Genomic DNA, 19,415 nt, shown 5'->3' with positions numbered 1-19,415 from the left:
CAACCTATAGAGAAATCTAGGGTTAGGGTTTATGTTCCTAAATGTTTTACTCAAGTAAAAGTTTTAAATATCTCACAAAATACTACAAAATCAACCATTTTTGGTGTTGTGGGCAAAGCCTGTAGGATCATTTAATATTCTTAATGGACAGACAATGATAGGACCTCAAGTGTTGTAGTGGATATAACGGTAAAAGTATAACCAGTATAGACAGATACTTATTATAAATAAACAATAAATTATACGTATCTTGGTAATGAATAATACTGGAGTAAAACTACCATTTTTTTATTTAGAGAAATAAAGGTTAAGAAATAAACACGCTGTGTACAATGTACTTACTTACAATAATAAAGTATTTCCACTGTCTTACTCTACTTCTTGTAGACTTGTCTATGGCTAGATACACCACTGGGATCATAAAAGGTCACCACTGTAACCAAATTGTGTCTGTGTGTGTGTGTGTGTGTGTGTGTGTGTGTGTGTGTGTGTGTGTGTGTGTGTGTGTGTGTGTGTGTGTGTGTGTGTGTGTGTGTGTGAGCAAGCGAGTGAGCTTTGAATTTCGTAGTTTTTTCGCTATTGGCAGGTTTGAATGGATTTTAAATGTATACTAGCATCAAGCTCAGCTCAACGAACCCCGCAAACTGTTGGCGCAGAGGGACATTTTACCGTTAATGCAATTCCCCGAAGAGAAATAGAGAGCGGGAGGGTGGGAGGGGTGAGTGAGGAAGAGGTCAGGAGGTCGAGAGAGAAAGGGCAAGATGAAGAGATTGCAGGATTTAGAAAAAAGAAATAAATGGACAGAAAGAATGGCAAGGTGGAGTGTGTGTGTGTGTGTGTGTGTGTGTGTGTGTGTGTGTGTGTGTGTGTGTGTGTGTGTGTGTGTGTCACCGTGTCCCCCCAGGCTTTGTGTTGATGAAGATGGACGCACAGCAGGAATGAGTCAGGCTAAAGGTAATTGTGTTAGTATTTCTGGCTCAACCAATAAGCATCAATAGATCAATCTCAATTGCTACCTGTTTAGACTGAAACCAACAGGCAGAGCTGATCTGTTCTGACTTGGTATGTGTGTATGTGTGTGTGTGTGTGTGTGTCCTTGCCTTAATGCTAACTGACTTTTGTATTTTTTACTGGATTCTACATACAGTGTCAGAATTTTTTTTTTTTTTAATGTGACTGCCACATCCTGGGATTTGACCTAGAAATCTAAATACATTGTCAAAAAAAATTATACAATATTTAGTAAGTAAAGTTGTAACAACAATTATTGCTTTATTTTATACCGGTTAGGATCACGGTGAACCTGGCACCTCTTTACGGAAGGGCACCACACATTCACTTAATTTTTATTCTTTCATTTGACAGTATTAAACATTTTGAAGTAGCCAATTCACCTTCTGCATGTCTTAGGAGGGCAGTAAAATGGATCACCTGTAGTTTTTATTATATTTTAATCTATGTACATTCTTCAAAGTATGCATTTTGGCAAATACATAGAAGACAACAGACTATTTTAAAAACAGTATATTAATTTATTTATACTAAGAGCTTCATCAACACCCTGGACAGGACGCCAGTCCATCGCAGGGCAGACAAACATACATACACACACACACACACACACACACACACACACACATTCACTTATAGGGCAATTCAGTATCTCCAATTAACCTGACTGCATGTTTTTGGACTGTGGGAGGAAACCCACGCAGACACGGGGAGAACATGCAAACTCCGCACAGAAAGGACCCGGACCCCACTTGGGGATCGAACCCAGGACCTTCTTGCTGTGAGGCAACAGTGCTTCCCACTAAGCCACCGTGCCGCTCTTTTAAGTTAAAATTAAGTTAAATTTCTTTCTGTACCAGGGTTAGGGGACTTGCTCAAGGGCCCAACACTGGCTGCATGGCAGAACCAGGATTCAAACCCAAAGCCATCCAATTAATGACCTAAACCTCTAACCACTAGGCTACCACTTTTCTAAATTATATCTTGCACTAGATCCTGGATATGATTAATTAAAATTGCCAGTCACAGATGCGTCTACAACTCAAGTTGGTGTTAAAATTTGTATGTCATTTTACCAAGTGTCTTTATAGTTTGTTGAGTTTATAAGGGTTACCTGAACGATGCAGTGTGGCTCATTAATGAATGTATTTCTTATTTCATTGTTATTATTTTTTATCTGTGCTTCTAGATCCCTGACTCACTGACAGTCCCCAAGGAGGAAAGGTCATTTCACTTCAAGGGTCACAAATTTCTTACACATCACCAAATTATTTGAGTTCGCAAGACAATGCATCGTACGATAGCAAGGCCGGTCCTACAACAACTTGATTCATTCGTATTTCAGTAAATTAGTGACATTTATTTGACATTCTTTTCATCATGAAATGCAAATAGAGACGTAAGTGGAAAGGATAAGGAGGACAGAGTAGGAACTCAGAGCAGATTAAGACAGAAATAAGAAGGGACAGGGACAGAAAGCGGGACGATATAAGACAGGTGGATGGATAAAAAGAGCAAGATGGACAGATAAACAGGAGTAGTGGTAAATGACAGACAGGGCGGGGATGCTGATAACCTTGCTAGCTAAAAGCTTCCGCTTTCTCCTCCAGCGCTTAATCAAACCACCAATTAGATTGACAAGACTTTCTCCTATCCCGTGCTGTCCCAGCATCTGATGTCCCCGCGATAAACGCAATTATTAATTAACCACCGCAATTAAATCTGCTGTGATGGACAGGACGCGGGACGATTGGAGCCCAAATACCTGATTAATTTAATCTGTTACAGTGAGTCAGCACAGACACACACACTGGTATACGCGTCGATACACACACATACATCGACTCTGTACTTTTTAACTGTTGCGCACACATTTGTGTCCACTACATTTAACCGATACAATGCAAACAGTTGAGGGGGATTTGCAAAAGTGCCCAACACTGGCAACCTGGACTTTTGAACACTACTCCAGTGTCTTAAGTACTATGTTACCACGGTCAGTTTACAATGCCATGGTCTTGTAGGCTGCCTGCATAAAGGAAGCCACGGTTTCTGTTTTGTCTTTGTGTATGTTTATAGACATAATAACAAGTTTGAGCTTGACAAGTTCGTCTGACCATAATACAACAGTATTATTTATTCAGACCTTGGCAAGAACTTTTTCATGGGGTCAAACTATTTATATGGGCACAGAGAATTTACCAGCTTAGTTAATCATACTATGGAATGAGGAGGTCAAACCAGAACATCTAATGATGACATTATATGACTTTTTAAACCACTAAATAAATATCTGCTTAATAGTTGCTGTGTGTAAAAAGGACTCGCAGGCGGATTAGGATGCAAGTGCAGAACTACAGTCCAAAAACACAATCCAAACACTCGTAGTCAGAAAACAGGCCAGGGTCGATTAATCTGTGAACAGACTGTGATAGACAGGGCTTAAAGTAGTCGAAATGCAAAATGCTGAGGTCAAAAATTTAACAAACCGCTCAGTACCAGTTGGGTTCTGCTCCGATACCTCACACTGGGTAACAAACACACAAGGGTTTAAATGGGTAACAAACAAGGATGCGGTAAACTCACAACAGGTGAAACAGATCAGGGTAATTTGCGAAACTCAAAATGGGTGGGGAAAAAGAAGACTAACTCTGTAGACTGGAAACAGGTGGAAAACAAAAACAAACACTATATATTTTTAACCCAAGGTTAATTTTTAATTTGTATTAAAATGTATATGTTTTAACTCTTTAGTCACAGAAAGTTACAGAAATGTAATCCCACGACTGCTATAATATAGTCATGTTTCTTCCACTGACCTGTATGATTGTGGAAATGTTAGTCTGAGGATGTATTCATTGGGAATAATCAGACGCTTGGCTTGGCTGGGGAATGGGGTGGGTCCTAGTGGGCGTGTGAGTGTGAGTATGTCACTTGTTGAGTGGTGTGTTGGTGTAAAATCAGATAACATCTCTTCCCATATCTGCCAGATTTAAATGTGCATTGTGCTCCAATAAGAGTGATGAGCTTGGGGGGAGTCTGAGGGGTCACAAGGCTGGATTGATGTTTATATGTATGTGTGAACATATGCATGAGGATGCTCTCAAATCACAACCACAGCTAACTGGTTCAATTGAAATCACCGGGCATGACAAGACGCCACTTGGGAGTTTCAGACGGCCTTATTGGTGCAATTCTGTGCAAAGAGGCCGGTAAGCATTTGCTTTTTAAATGATTTAGGATGCGAGTGTTCTCGGGGGAATTGCTGGTCATAGATATCTGGTTAGGAGTGATTATTGGGAATGGATTTCGGAATGGGACACACTGGAGCGATTCGTTCCCACGTCGAGGAATCAGTGATGGTTTCCAGTCTGGGATTCTTATCTTAAAGAATGAATCGTTTAATTCAGTCTGAGTCCAATTAGCTTCACTTTATTCTTTGACAGTCGGCCTGATTAATGGGCCTTTTTTAACAAAGGGTAATATACACCAGCCGGCCAAAAATATGTGGACACTCTTCTAAATTTAGGTTTAGGTGCAGCAACAATCAACAGGTGAATAAACTTAATTACAGAAAATATATGCTTCGAGCTTTATAGCAACAGTTTGGAAAAGTGTGTGTGTGTGTCCTGTAATTGACTAGTGACCTCTCTGGGGTGTTTACTGCCTTTTGCTTAATGAATTAGACCCACTGAGACCCTGACCAGGATAAAGCAGTGGTAAAGAAGTTGAATGAATGAATGATTATACAGGGTTGATGAATACATTTCTCTATAGTGATTTACTAAATAGTTCCATTTCCATAATGTGCTAAACTTGGCATGTAGGAGTGCCCAGATCCCAGTTATGTTCAGTTACTGGTTCAATAGAAACCACCTTTGCATGACAAGGGAGCCGCTTGGGAACCTTATTGGTGCAATTCTATACCTAAAAACCAATAACCAGTTGCTTTAAAAACAATTTGGGATGTGAATGATCTCGGGGGGATTTGAAGGTGATGGTTATCAGGTTAGGAGCGATCAGTGTAAACGGATTTTGAAATGGGACACACTAGAACGGTCCATTCCCACACTGACAAACCAGTAACTTAATTAATTTGTGAGAGTCCTGTGCTGGAACCGTATCTTAAACGATGATCATTTATTACATTCTGACAGAAATTTGTCACCTGACTAGATATAGAACAGTAGATAATAGCACTATGCAACAAATTCAACTCTTATACCTTATGTCTATGATTACTATAATAATTATAACTACATACATGTACAGTGTTAGGTCTTTATCCAGATAAGCACCAGTAAATAGGAATATCCATATATCCATCCATCCATCCATCCATCCATCCATCCATCCATCCATCCATCCATCCATCCATCCATCCATCCATCCATCCATCCATCCATCCATCCATCCATCCATCCATCCATCCATCCATCCATCCATCACTATATACATGTACAGTGTTAGGTCTTTATACAGATAAGCACCAGTAAATAAGAGTAGGATTAGCTGGGTATGTATCATATAATAATAATAATAATAATAATAATAGTACTAATAGCACAAGTACTACTATAATGACGGATAGTGATGGACTGGCGACCTGTCCAGGGTTTTTCCTACCTTTTGCCTGATGAATTGTGCCCACCGCGACCCTGAATCAGATTAAACAAAACAGATAAATCCCCATATGATCCAGTCTGAACAGAACTGTTCACAAAGAGCCTAAGAAACTGGGATCCAGTACCAGTAAGAATTTTGTGTTCATGGCAAATGTGCAGAGATGCAGAATTTGGTGTAAGAAGGACAAAACATGCAATCGAAATAATAACATGATCTGGTGGGTCCACCTTTACCAGATTTTCTACATCAAACTGTATGTTTGGATAAAGTTGATGGATGCCTTCAACTAACACTGTCTGCAATGCTTCTGGTCAGAGTGCTTAACACTTCACTGTCTCCTGTGACCGACAGGCAACCCTTTCATACATGCATGTTCTAATCCAGCCCAAGGCTCCACTAAGGCTTACTGTTAGCATAGGGTTTTAGTCACAAAAACACAACCCCACACACACACACACGCACACACTCTCTGAGACTACGCTGCTACTGTTACTATGGCCTGACCTATTAACCTAATACAGGCAAACATACACACTGGAACACACGTTTGTTCACACACAATTACGAGCACTGATCCCTTCAATCCCTGTCTACACACACACACACACACACACACACACACACACACACACACGCGCTCTGCACTCTGGGAGTGTCGGACAGACAGACTGCCTGGCTCTCAGGCTAATTGAGTTCAGTGTGTGGCCCCGTGTAGCCGCGTCGTGACCCCGCTGTAGCCAGGGACGCCACTGAGCTCGGGCTTTGATACATTTGATACGGTTTAAGTGAGGAATGAAGACCTAAGCCTGTTTACATTTGAACTGGATTAACATGGGGGTAAGGGTGAGAACGAGAGTCAGCGTGTTGGAGAGTGAGGTGAGAGAGCAGGTTTAGCATGACTTTGTTTGTTGATGGATGTAATTGAATTGGGTGCATATGATCCTCGGGTGCTGGTATTTCACAGCCTTTGGTTAGCACAGTGGTTCGAGCACCGTTGGTGGCTCCAAATCTGGACTATGAGCGTCTCTCAGACACGACCCATTACTACTCCTCCCACCCTCACAGTTTATAACCAAAATATAATAGTGCAGAAACTTCTCGAAGATCCCTTGTATATTTGTTTTCCACAGACCTACTACTCTTTGCAGGGCCTAAGAAGTTAGGTGCAATATGTATGTTGTCATGCACATGGCATGTATGTGGCTTTGAGGTTGCCAGGTGGCGCAGCGTGATATTCCACTAGCACACCAGCACCGAGATTCTGAACTCCTCGGCTCAAAACTCAGCTGTGCCACCGGTCGGCTGGGCGCCATCTAGCGGGCATAATTGGCAGTGCCTGCAGCAGACACGTTTTTGCTAGGGTGGGATGACCAAACTATGTAGGTATGGACTCTGATTAGCAGATAGAGTGGCGTCTGTACAGAGTGCACAGGTGAAAAAGGGGTACACTAAGGGCTGTGCACAGGTCAGAGGAGGTGTGAACAGCAGTATACCCACCTCGACTGCAATCAGGGACCCCCAGCAGCGGAAGACAAATTGACTACACTAAATTGGGAGAAAAGGCATACATTTAAACAGAGCCAAATTCTAGCTAATGCACCCTCAAAACAAGTAGCTAAATGATTCTTTTGGGTCAAAAATCTTCAAACATCAAGAGCTGGTTTTAAGCTCAGAGTAAAGCAGGAGCAAAATTGTGGTTTGTTTAATAGAAGTCATATCGTGTATTGTCACTCCTCTGTTTTGTTATGGTATTCCCTTTATGTGTTTACATGTCTGTGGTCGGTAGTTTTCCGGGGCTTTTTGATTGTGTGCATGAATGCGAGAGTGTGCATCTGTGTGTCGACTGAATGCGTTTCGGTTTGCGCCACCCCGGCCACTAATTCACTGTGTAATGCTGTTTATTATGGGTATCAATGTGCTTTTCTGCATTAGTTAAATGGGGCCCGGCACATTACTGTAATGGAGTGGCCGCATGAAAACACTGAGAAACCTGATCTTTCCCTTTCGTCTGTCTCTCTCTCTCCCTTTCCTCTTTCTCTGATACTCTTGCTTTTCCTGTTTCTTTGAGTCTCTCGCCCTCTTCCTCGAATTCCCTCTCCCCACTCTGTCCTACAGTAATGATTTGATGTTGCTAATGGCTTCCTAAATTTTCTAGGAAGGATAGAACCAGTATCGTCTTTGGTTACACTGGCTGGCAGGCGGCCAGAGACTGACCGGGGTTGAGGTGGGGATTGGGGTTAGGAGGAACCGAGTGAATGGGGGAGACTGACAGAAAGCCATTCTTTTATTTTTTTAACTACTTACATGGGGGGTATGGAAGCACCTCGTAAATTGGGTGCTACACTGTAACATAGGTCCTAATCATCAGGGTTGGATTCTTGCCTGCTGGCTGAGAGAATACACTAGCCCACTTCCGAAGTTAAAATCTTAGTGGTGTTATCGGTCGGTATATTAAAATATAATAAATATTTTGTACCCACATGGCTCAGAGGATTTTAAGAGGTTGCAAAGCCAGTGGTGAGGTGTGACAGGTCAACACACACTCACGCACGCACACGCACACACACACACACACACACACACACACACACACACTCTCATAAGGACCTGTGATGTGAAGTGCATAATGCCATGTATTGTTGCGATTAGCGCCCGCTCTTTGATTCAGGAGCGATGAAAGCGGCCAGGCCGCACGCCAGTTAATATGTACATGAAATGAATAAGAGAGATTGATCTGCCCGTGTGTGTGCCCGTGGCTTTGCTTCTGTGTACGGCGCCCGGCTCACATGATGGCCCGTGGCAGGCCCTAACAAACCGTGTAGGCGCCAGCGAGAGGCAGGGGGCACCGACGGCAGCGGGGGGGAGGAGGGCTCGGGGTGCTGACTGGAGTCACATGACAAAGAAAGTTTTCCAGCCAAACTCCCTCCCGACACACAATAGAGTATTAATGCTGATGACACATGACCTGAGCCGAGGCGGTGTGTGTATCTGTGAGTGTGTGTGTGTCCGTATGCACGAGTGTCTGAGGCCACAAAGCTTAGGAACAACTTGTCCGCCTGCATCGCAGGCTTTATTTAGACACACACTTACACACATTCATTCATTCATGTACTGTCAGTTACTTTTGCACCATAATAAGAGTCAGACTCCGACAGGGCGGCAATCCTTTATACTCACACCTAGGGGCAAGTCAATATCAGAAATCATTCAATGTGACCAATATGCAGTCAGAAAGGGACAATAACTTTTGCACAGTTGTGCATATAAATATATATTTAGATTACCAACAGGATTATGAGTAGACCAAAGAGAACAAGTGTAGAGAAAGCATGAGTGAGTCCTGTTAATGTCCCTTCAGAAAGATTGATGAAAAGCCTTGTATATGAAGCCAGTGAGAACAGAGCCGTCTTTTTTAGCGTGATGCTCTGGCTCTTGCATGTCTGACTGTGCTGTCATGTCCAATACCCTCGTCTCATCAATCAAATGGATGGTGTGAGCTTGTGTCCTAGTGTTTACTCAGTGCAACAGCTATTGCTGCCCGCCGGCCACACACACGGGAGACTGATGACCGGCTGTGAAATGGGCCTGACACTGGCGTGTGGTACTGCGTGGGATAGATATTTGAATGCTACGCTGTTAAAGACAATTTAATAAAATGATGGGAAGTAAGGGCAGTTTGTTACTTCATAATTTTCCTTAATGAACATTTTATTAAATATGTCCAGCTGCAGTGATGTGGGTCCTGAAGACATAGGTTCAAATCCTGTCTTTGAGGCATATCACATCTTCTCACTGTTTGTCTTGTGTTTTCTCAAGGTACTTTGGGATCATCTTGCTCTTCCAATATTAACAAACAATAAGATTTTTATTGTGACTTTAGCAGTGCTCGAGTTTGGGGGTTCAAATCCCTACTGGGCTCAGAAATACAGAAAGAGCATGGTGTAATACATGAACCTAGTTATTGGGGGACAGATATACAGTGTATCACAAAAGTGAGTACACCCCTCACATTTCTGCAAATATTTTATTATATCTTTTCATGGGACGACACTATAGACATGAAACTTGGATATAACTTAGAGTAGTCAGTGTACAACTTGTATAGCAGTGTAGATTTACTGTCTTCTGAAAATAACTCAACACACAGCCATTAATGTCTAAATAGCTGGCAACATAAGTGAGTACACCCCACAGTGAACATGTCCAAATTGTGCCCAAAGTGTCAATATTTTGTGTGACCACCATTATTATCACTGCCTTAACCCTCCTGGGCATGGAATTCACCAGAGCTGCACAGGTTGCTACTGGAATCCTCTTCCACTCCTCCATGATAACATCACGGAGCTGGTGGATGTTAGACACCTTGAACTCCTCCACCTTCCACTTGAGGATGCGCCACAGGTGCTCAATTGGGTTTAGTCCATCACCTTTACCTTCAGCTTCCTCAGCAAGGCAGTTGTCATCTTGGAGGTTGTGTTTGGGGTCGTTATCCTGTTGGAAAACTGCCATGAGGCCCAGTTTTCGAAGGGAGGGGATCATGCTCTGTTTCAGAATGTCACAGTACATGTTGGAATTAATGTTTCCCTCAATGAACTGCAGCTCCCCAGTGCCAGCAACACTCATGCAGCCCAAGACTATGATGCTACCACCACCATGCTTGACTGTAGGCAAGAGACAGTTGTCTTGGTACTTCTCACCAGGGCGCCGCCACACATGCTGGACACCATCTGAGCCAAACAAGTTTATCTTGGTCTCGTCAGACCACAGGGCATTCCAGTAATCCATGTTCTTGGACTGCTTGTCTTCAGCAAACTGTTTGCGGGCTTTCTTGTGTGTCAGCTTCCTTCTGGGATGACGACCATGCAGACCGAGTTGATGCAGTGTGCGGCGTATGGTCTGAGCACTGACAGGCTGACCTCCCACGTCTTCAACCTCTGCAGCAATGCTGGCAGCACTCATGTGTCTATTTTTTAAAGCCAACCTCTGGATATGACGCCGAACACGTGGACTCAACCTCTTTGGTCGACCCTGGCGAAGCCTGTTCCGAGTGGAACCTGTCCTGGAAAACAGCTGTATGACCTTGGCCACCATGCTGTAGCTCAGTTTCAGGGTGTTAGCAATTTTCTTATAGCCCAGGCCATCTTTGTGGAGAGCAACAATTCTATTTCTCACATCCTCAGAGAGTTCTTTGCCATGAGGTGCCATGTTGAATATCCAGTGGCCAGTATGAGAGAATTGTACCCAAAACACCAAATTTAACAGCCCTGCTCCCCATTTACACCTGGGACCTTGACACATGACACCAGGGAGGGACAACGACACATTTGGGCACAATTTGGACATGTTCACTGTGGGGTGTACTCACTTATGTTGCCAGCTATTTAGACATTAATGGCTGTATGTTGAGTTATTTTCAGAAGACAGTAAATCTACACTGCTATACAAGCTGTACACTGACTACTCTAAGTTATATCCAAGTTTCATGTCTATAGTGTTGTCCCATGAAAAGATGTAATGAAATATTTGCAGAAATGTGAGGGGTGTACTCACTTTTGTGATACACTGTAAGTGCACCCTTATTGCTGGTTCGTCAGGAAGGGCATCAATAATTCCCCTTCCAGAAGCAGCCAAAAGGAATCATCAACTAACTTGCTACTACAGGGACTGCTAACATTCACAAGTATTCTGTTAACCACCATATCAAAAAAAAAAAAAAAAAGTTAAGCTTCTTCTACGGCTTCCATAAACTCTGTATAAAATCTGTTAAATCTGTATTGAAGGTTCTGTAGAGCAGACTTTAAACTAGATCCCCACCTTGTTCACCCCTCAAAAAAAAGCTGGAAGTTTTTCTTTCTGAAAAACGCTCCAACATCCCACCACAAACCATTTGGGACGTGAATGGCTGCATTCCAAGAAGGATTAAAGCTGGTTTGAGGCAAACGCTAGTCCTACTTTTTATAGACTTTTTTAATATAGGTCCTTCATACTGAACGTATTAATATTTGTGGCATGCTTATAAAGGTCATCTTAAGAATTTACATGCCATGTCTAACCTGGCTTTGTTTTGACGGATCCTACTGTAGCATTTATAATTCAAACAGCCACCAACAAGACATAGCAGGAAACCATACAGTGTAAGGTTAATGCTAGTAGTCTAATTTTATAATTTAAATATAGTGAAATCAGGTACGTTGTGGGGTGTTAATGTGGGAATTTCAACAGCTCACTCAACAGCTTGTAAATAGGTACTGGACCAGGGTTGGGCAGTAGCCTTGTTAAAACCCTGAAAGCTGTTAGCTTAACTACATTTCTCAGTAATGAGCTGGTCACATTGCTTATTTGTAAATCAACTAGGTTGTAAGTAATTCAAAATTTTAACCCAGTAGCAGAGCAAATGTTATCACAAGGTACCATGTGTAGTTTTCTTAATGTAATATACATTATACAGGTCCTCCTTTAAATAAACTTGAAAGCAGCTTTTACACATGTCCATAGTTAGTCAAAGTCTGCTTTATTGTCAATACTGCAATATGTACAGGACATACAGAGGATTGGACTTACGTTACTCTCAGACCCATGGTGCAACAATAAACATTAAATAAACACTAAACGTAAATTATATAAAAATATAGGTCCCCAATATTAACATCCGAGACAGTAAAGTGACATAGGCACCTAACAGATTAAAGTCTGTGGGTATGACCAGTGCAATTATAAACAGTAGTGCAAAATGAATGAGCTTATAGACCAGTAAAAGTGTTAAGTGCGTAACCAGATCCTAAGGATGTCAAAGTTTAGTAATGATAGGTTCCAGTCTCAGAACTAGAATTGATCACTCAGTCCAGAACAAAACTGCAACTAAGATCTAAGCTTCATATGGCCCTCAAGAACAATTAGCACATCCAAAATGGCAAATAGCAATTTCCACAAACACCCACGAGATATCCAATGCAATTACTGATTTCACATGCTAGTTAGCACTCTTTATTGAGTTCCTAAAGCCACAGTATGCAAGTTATTATGCAAAAGTCTGTTTGTTTTTCTTCTATCAATTTTGGAGTCTGTCTGCAACGTTCTCAAAGTACTTTGAATCGTTTTTATTATTATTCTATTCCCTGGAAATCTAAAAGAATACAAAACAAAAAGTGCAATTCTAATCAGTGTATTGGGAATACACAGCCTTTTTAAATTTTAGAATTATGGGAAGTGGATGAAACCATAGAGTCTTACTCAGCAAGTCCTTCTGTAACTTCCTCTCCCCCCTCCAGCTCTCCAACTCTAGTTTTTCTCCCCTTGATCACTCCTTTCCCCCCTCATGCCTGCATTCTTGACAGTTTTGTTCTCCTGCCAAGGAAACTAATCAAAAGCTCTGGATTTTTTTTTATCCTGCTCGCCGCTCTGTTCCAGGGCACATGATACCGCTGGCCGGTTTGGACGCTCTGGAGCACGCACACTCCTCCGTGACCTCCGTGACTGATGAGGTCATGGCGAGTTGACCCCAGGGCGGGCGTACCCGTGGCCGTTCGTGTGCATGCGGCGGGTGGGAGAGAGCCTGTAAGATGAGCCGGGTTCCGTTTGTTTGCCGAGCCGCTCTCGCACCCCGGTGATGTCGGAGATTTTGTCCATTTATAGAGCGCATTTCATGGCGAATTAAAGCTCGATCTGTTGACTGTTCTTCGGCCCTGCCTTTTCCATTGATGTTGCCGTGTGCTTCGTTACATCCCTTTTGGCTCGGGGTGTGTTGTGACATTTGGAATGAACAGTCACGGGGACTATGCAAGGGTGGTCCAGCTGAAGAATACTGCCGTCAAGTCGTCAAACTGCAGTGTGTGGTCCATGTACACTTCTCTATTTTGACTGTCATTTTTATGATCTTTAACAGTGGCAATGACGGTAGAAATATGTGGTCACGGCTGGAAAGGAACTTTTTAAAAAGGTACCTCTAGTGCACATGTGAGGACACATTAATTTATTCATTTTCTTATCCACTTATCCAGTTAGGGTCACGGAGGGGTGCTGGAGCCTATCCCAGCTCAACGGGCGCAAGGCACACGGCAACACCCTGGACGGGGCGCCAGTTCATCGCAGGGCAAACACAAACACACACACACACACACACACACACACACACACACACACACACACACACACACACACACACACACACACACACACACACACACACACACACACACACACACACACACACACACACACACACACACACACACACACACACACACACACACACACACAGTGTGAACTGAGCTCCCGAAGGAAACACGGGGAGACACGGGGAGAACATGCAAACTCCACACAGAAAGGACCCGGACCGCCCCACCTGGGGATTAAACCCAGGGCCTTCTTGCTGTGAGGTGACAGTGCTTTCCACCGAGCCACCATGCCGCCCTGTTCTTCAACCAACGATTTGCAAATTACTGCTTCAACTGATCACACTGAATTATGGGTATCAAATTATCATTATCAAAACCATCTTCTCTGTTCAAATCTACAAAAAATTAGTAAAAGATTATACAACGTTATTTAACACCTACATAAAACACGAACTAGCTGATTTATATCAGTGCTTGAGGTTGGTGTAGTGGGATTTTCTACATACATTAAAACTCCTTCTGTTCAACCATAACGTCTGGTGCTTTCTCATTCCCTCTTGCTTCTCGATAGCCTCTCCTATCATGACAGATAATCCACCGACAGACTCATGAACGTACAACACAGCGTTCTCGATAAGGCCCTTCTCCAAGTCTGTGTTTAACCAGCGTAGCACGCTGACAAGGATGAGCTGTTATCTGTGATGATGTTCATGCTGGAAAGAGATGGCATCTCATTGATGGCAATCACTCCATGCTCCAGTGCCAAACTGGTACATACGCACATAGTCGAGTGCCACCACAGGTTTGTTTACTCTGGATCTCTGAAAGAAGTGCGCGGTCATAATCAAACCTATCTTAAATAGAAGCGGTGATCTCTGCAAATAGCCACGAATTAATGGTTGAAAGGAAACAGCGTGCTGCATAGACCAACAACGAGCAACGTCAAGGCCTATGCCCCACCGTTTCACATGTTTTTTTCTTAATTTTTTTTTTTTTGAAGATTCATTTCCGAACATTTCACAGATGCATATCAAATTGTGCAATCTGCCTGAGGGAGATAGGGCCCGTGAGATGCTGGAGTTGCAACATCCCGCCAAGCGAGCAAGAGAGCACAGACAGGTTCTCATAGCGATCTGGCCCAGAGATATTGCTCTCCCAGCACACTCGGCTTCACTGATTACGGGCTAATCTCACTGAGACTGGCGTCTGCCAGGCTTCAGCTCGAACAGACATGTGCATATGGCATATCATGTGCAGGTACCCTAACTGTGGTAGTGGCTCAGGAGAGAGAAGGCCTTGTACCACAGGTATCTGAGTAAGAGATCGCATTATAGTCTGAAATCCCAGGCATCACACTACTTCCATTCATTTTCTACAATCACAAATATGCCTGATTTATGATCTAATAGTTTTCTTTAGCTGGTGGATGATGGGTAGCAAGAAGATCCTGGGTTAGAGTCCCAGGTGGTCTGGGTTCTCTCTATGTGGAGTTTGCATGTTCTTCCCATGTCTATGTGGGTTTTTCTTACATAGTCCAAAGACATGCAGTCAGGCCGAGAGTAGACACTAAATTGCCCAAGGTGTGCATGTGTGTGGCAACCTGTAATGAGCTGGCGACCTGTCCAGGGTGTTTCGTCCCTTTCAAATGGTAAATTGTACCCACTGTGAGGCAGTAGTAAAACAGACAATGAAATAATGAATAGCTACTTCTCTGTGACCATATAAATAGGACTAGTTTTACTGCACACATTAAAAAGTACACTTGTCCATATTTAATAATAATAATATATAGTATATATACAGTATAATAATAATAATTATAAATGATATTTTTAACCAACTATAGTATTTAAGTATTTTTACTCCATAATTAGTCAATTCTAATTCTCTCACTTGCTGCACTAGTGAGGATGAAATAAATGCATTTATCCACTTCCTGTTGATCTAGCAAGATCTAGAGTTCTACTTTTCTCATCCTTTACTCACCGAATGCTGCTAAACCCAAATGAAGGTTTTAGGAGCTTGATGTTTGGAATTGCCAGCCTTTTTTTTACACATGCTCTTGCTTTTCGTTCTATCTTGCTGTCTCATCTGCCGCTATTTGAATCCTATAAATCCAAAGCCACAACCACCTCTTGTTCTGCATGAAAAAGGAGCCAAAGCTACATTAAATGAGGCCTGGCGGTCTGGGTATCCCAGCCAACCCTCGTTTTAACCCTCATAATCCAGCCATGATGTTAACACAGGTAAATAAATAAATTGCCCAAACCAAATCTGCCCTGACAATGGATTTGACTAGCGTCAGGGCAGCTATTGTACAGGATCGATTTCTAACCCTCTCATAGCATAGTAGTATTGGCCCAGATTCTCCGTCCCAGAGGAGCCTGTGCATTCTTAATGTCTGTCGGATCCCCGCTACCAGTGAGGTCTCACAGGTAAGATGTATCAACAGACACCAGGTCCTCTTCATCCCTCTCCACCACCTACAACCGGCCGTGAGCCAGTTCAGACCAGCTTTCCGCTCTCCTGTTACCTGCCCGTGAAAGAAAAGGGGTGCGGATGGGGAAAGCCTGCCCAGACTTTAGCTCCCCTGAGCCTGCGCTGGCATTAGCACTTGCCCCGCTCGCTCTGTCAATGGGAGACGGGATGAATGTGCCTGTTTGTGAGCAGACAGCAGGGATGAATTTGTCTAGCTTAGAGAAGAACAGGAAGGCCTGAATATGGAGCCTCCCGGGAGGGTGCGGTGAATGGCCGGGACATCTCAGGTGGGACAGATGAATGGCTGCTGAATGTTTCCGCTCACAAGTGAGACGGCTCTCAGTGCTCAGCTCATTATTGGGTATCTGAGCTGAATGCAGCTCGAGCATTAGTCGTTTAAAGTAGCTGAGAGTCACATCTAGCTTGTATACGCACCATCGTTCAGGATGAGATGTAATGGGTCTGTTTTAGAGAGACGTACGGTGACAAAGACGTACAGAATAAACAAAGCGGTGTGCTGTATCACTACATTTTCAATACAAATAGCTTCTGTGTGTGTTTTCGCTGCAATTCAACCCAGAAATCACTCTAAGATAGCATAAGCTATTTCCTGCACGATCAGAAGTGTCTATTATTCTGATTCATTTTAATTAGATTAAATTTCACATTTCAAATGCAATTTGCTAGTATTTTATCTTAAATCATTCTGATAATCTTACTTGAAAAGATTTCTCATAACTTCCTTTAACTTTAACCCAAGTCAATTCTTAGAAAGGTATCAAAACCACTCAGTTTCAGCATATTATACAACTTTGCTTACTCATAACTGGAACACTTGCAATGCTAGTTCTCTTAGATGAGCTGTAATGTTGGCTTTCACAGTGTATTACTGGAAAGCACCAAGATTACTCAATAAACTAGTATTATTAATACTGAAACACAAAATTTATCAAACATAGTACAATGTTAAAACATACTATGTGTAAGGAGATAGTGTTTTAATTCAATGAGCTTTAACTGAAGGTCCCTATTTAACTTTGTTATGTTCAGCTTCTTAGAGGTAAGAATTGACACAACTTGACCTGATGTAATTTACCAGAGGTCAGCCTAATTTTAGCCTGAATTAGCAATTCCAAAAAGTGCAGCTGCTGTTATCGTACTCTAGGTCTCAGACTAATATGCAAAACCACAAGAAGCAATAAATGTAAAGTATAATTATCAGTATATATATACACAGTATATAAAACCCACCTTTTTCATTATTATTATTTTCTGCTGTAATACACCCTAAAAACCTTACTGCTCAGGCATCACACACATCTGTCTGACTAAATGTGACTTAATACTTTTCTTTTTTTAACCAAATGTATATTTTTTATGATTTGATGTCTCTGTGGACAGTTTTAATACAATACAAGTACTTCCTGCTTGTCAATCTCACTTCCCGTTTGGACCCTAATGTGTGCTATTAGGTACAGGACCATCTGTGGTGGTGTGGGTGTGAAGTAAAGGGCAGAATTGATGACATGCAGAGAAGTAGTAAAGAAATAAAAGTATTATATAATATAAAGTTAAACTAAGAGATTTGTATTTATTTATTTATTAGAATTTTAACGTCATGATTTACACACTTTCATTAGTTCACAAGTTTAATGTCAAACATTCATGGACAATTTTGCATCTCCAGTTGACGTCACTTGCATGTTTTTGGACTGTGGGAAGAAACCGGAGCACCCAGAGGAAATCCACGGAAAACACGCAAACTCCACACAGAAAGGACCCGGACCGCCCCACCTGGGGATCGAACCCAGGACCTTCTTGCTTTGAGGCGACAGTGCTGGAGACATGCACTCGAGATGGCATTGAGGTTCCATGTTCTCCCAGCATGATTGCACAATATTCTAAAGAGCATCTTATGATGTTACTGAATGTTTGGCCTTCTCTGTCTTCAAATCCCCCATAAATGCTTAATGTGGTATAAGTCAGGGGACTGTAGAGAAAAAACCACGATCGACAGCACAACTTCAGTGTCACAGTCAGTTAAGCAGAACACCTCATAATAGTCCTGTGTGGGTTGAGTTGAGTCAACGCCCAAGACGTTTTACATTGACATTTCTCATTTAATATTCATTATACCCTTATACATTTACCATATACAGAATATTGCAAAAATAACATCAGTTATGAAATATTTACACATGAATGTCAAACTACACTTGACATATTGCAGCAGTGGGGTCATAGTCATCCTCAAACTTACTTTTTCGCATTTAGCAGGCGCTTTTTTATCCAAAGCAACTTTGCAAATTAAACAATTGAGGGTTGAGATCCTTGCCCAGGGGCCCAACAGTGGCAACTTGGCGGTGGTGCGGCTTGAACCAGCAACCTTTTGATTACTAGTCAAGTACCTTGATCGCTGAGCTACCACCGCCTCTACATAAAATGATCAGGAAACTGTTTATGCACCAAAGGCTGCTCGGTCATGTGACATTTCTCATCTATTGGTATTATTATGCAAACAAATAAATGTACAATTTTGAATTTATCCTCCACCCTGTTAAACCGCTGGCAGGTAGAATGTGGGTAGGATGTGCATATGGGGTCCAGGTTTTGTCCTCCTTTTACCCCACATTGCCATTCCCCACCCAATGACTATCCACTATTACACTACAGCTACCAATCTGGAACGTTTTCTTCAAAACATGGGACGCCAGCCAACTGCCTCTTCACAACTTGGAGCTCAGATTTACATATCTTGCTGGAGGTGCTACAGGATGCTCATGATTGGCTGGCATTGCATAATTAATATGGGAGACAGAAATGCCACCAGAAAGCAGGGCTGATCTGCAACAAGCTTCCAGCCACAAGAAGCTTCTGGCATCATCAGGGTTTGAACTTTGATTATAAACATGCTTTTTTTTTATTCTGTGGATATTCCGGGGTTCTGGCTGTAGTTACGGCATTTAAAAACTACCTGGTAAAATGCCACCTATTCCTGTCAGTGAGTTTTCACATGCCGATGCTGTTTGTCAGTATGTGTTAATCACTATGACTGTTGAGACTCCTCTACACTTCATTTGAATACAGCGCTGGGCATTACATTGGCAGCCATTGTTAAAACAACATCTTTAAATAAGGACAGGATACTGGAAGGAATAACACTGGAGAAGGAAGTTTAGAAAAGTG

This window comes from Trichomycterus rosablanca, chromosome 24 (genome assembly GCF_030014385.1).
Source record: "Trichomycterus rosablanca isolate fTriRos1 chromosome 24, fTriRos1.hap1, whole genome shotgun sequence".
In the NCBI taxonomy this organism is placed as follows: Eukaryota; Metazoa; Chordata; class Actinopteri; order Siluriformes; family Trichomycteridae; genus Trichomycterus; species Trichomycterus rosablanca.
The sequence above is the reverse complement of the archived record's forward strand: the minus strand, read 5'-3'. Positions refer to the sequence as shown.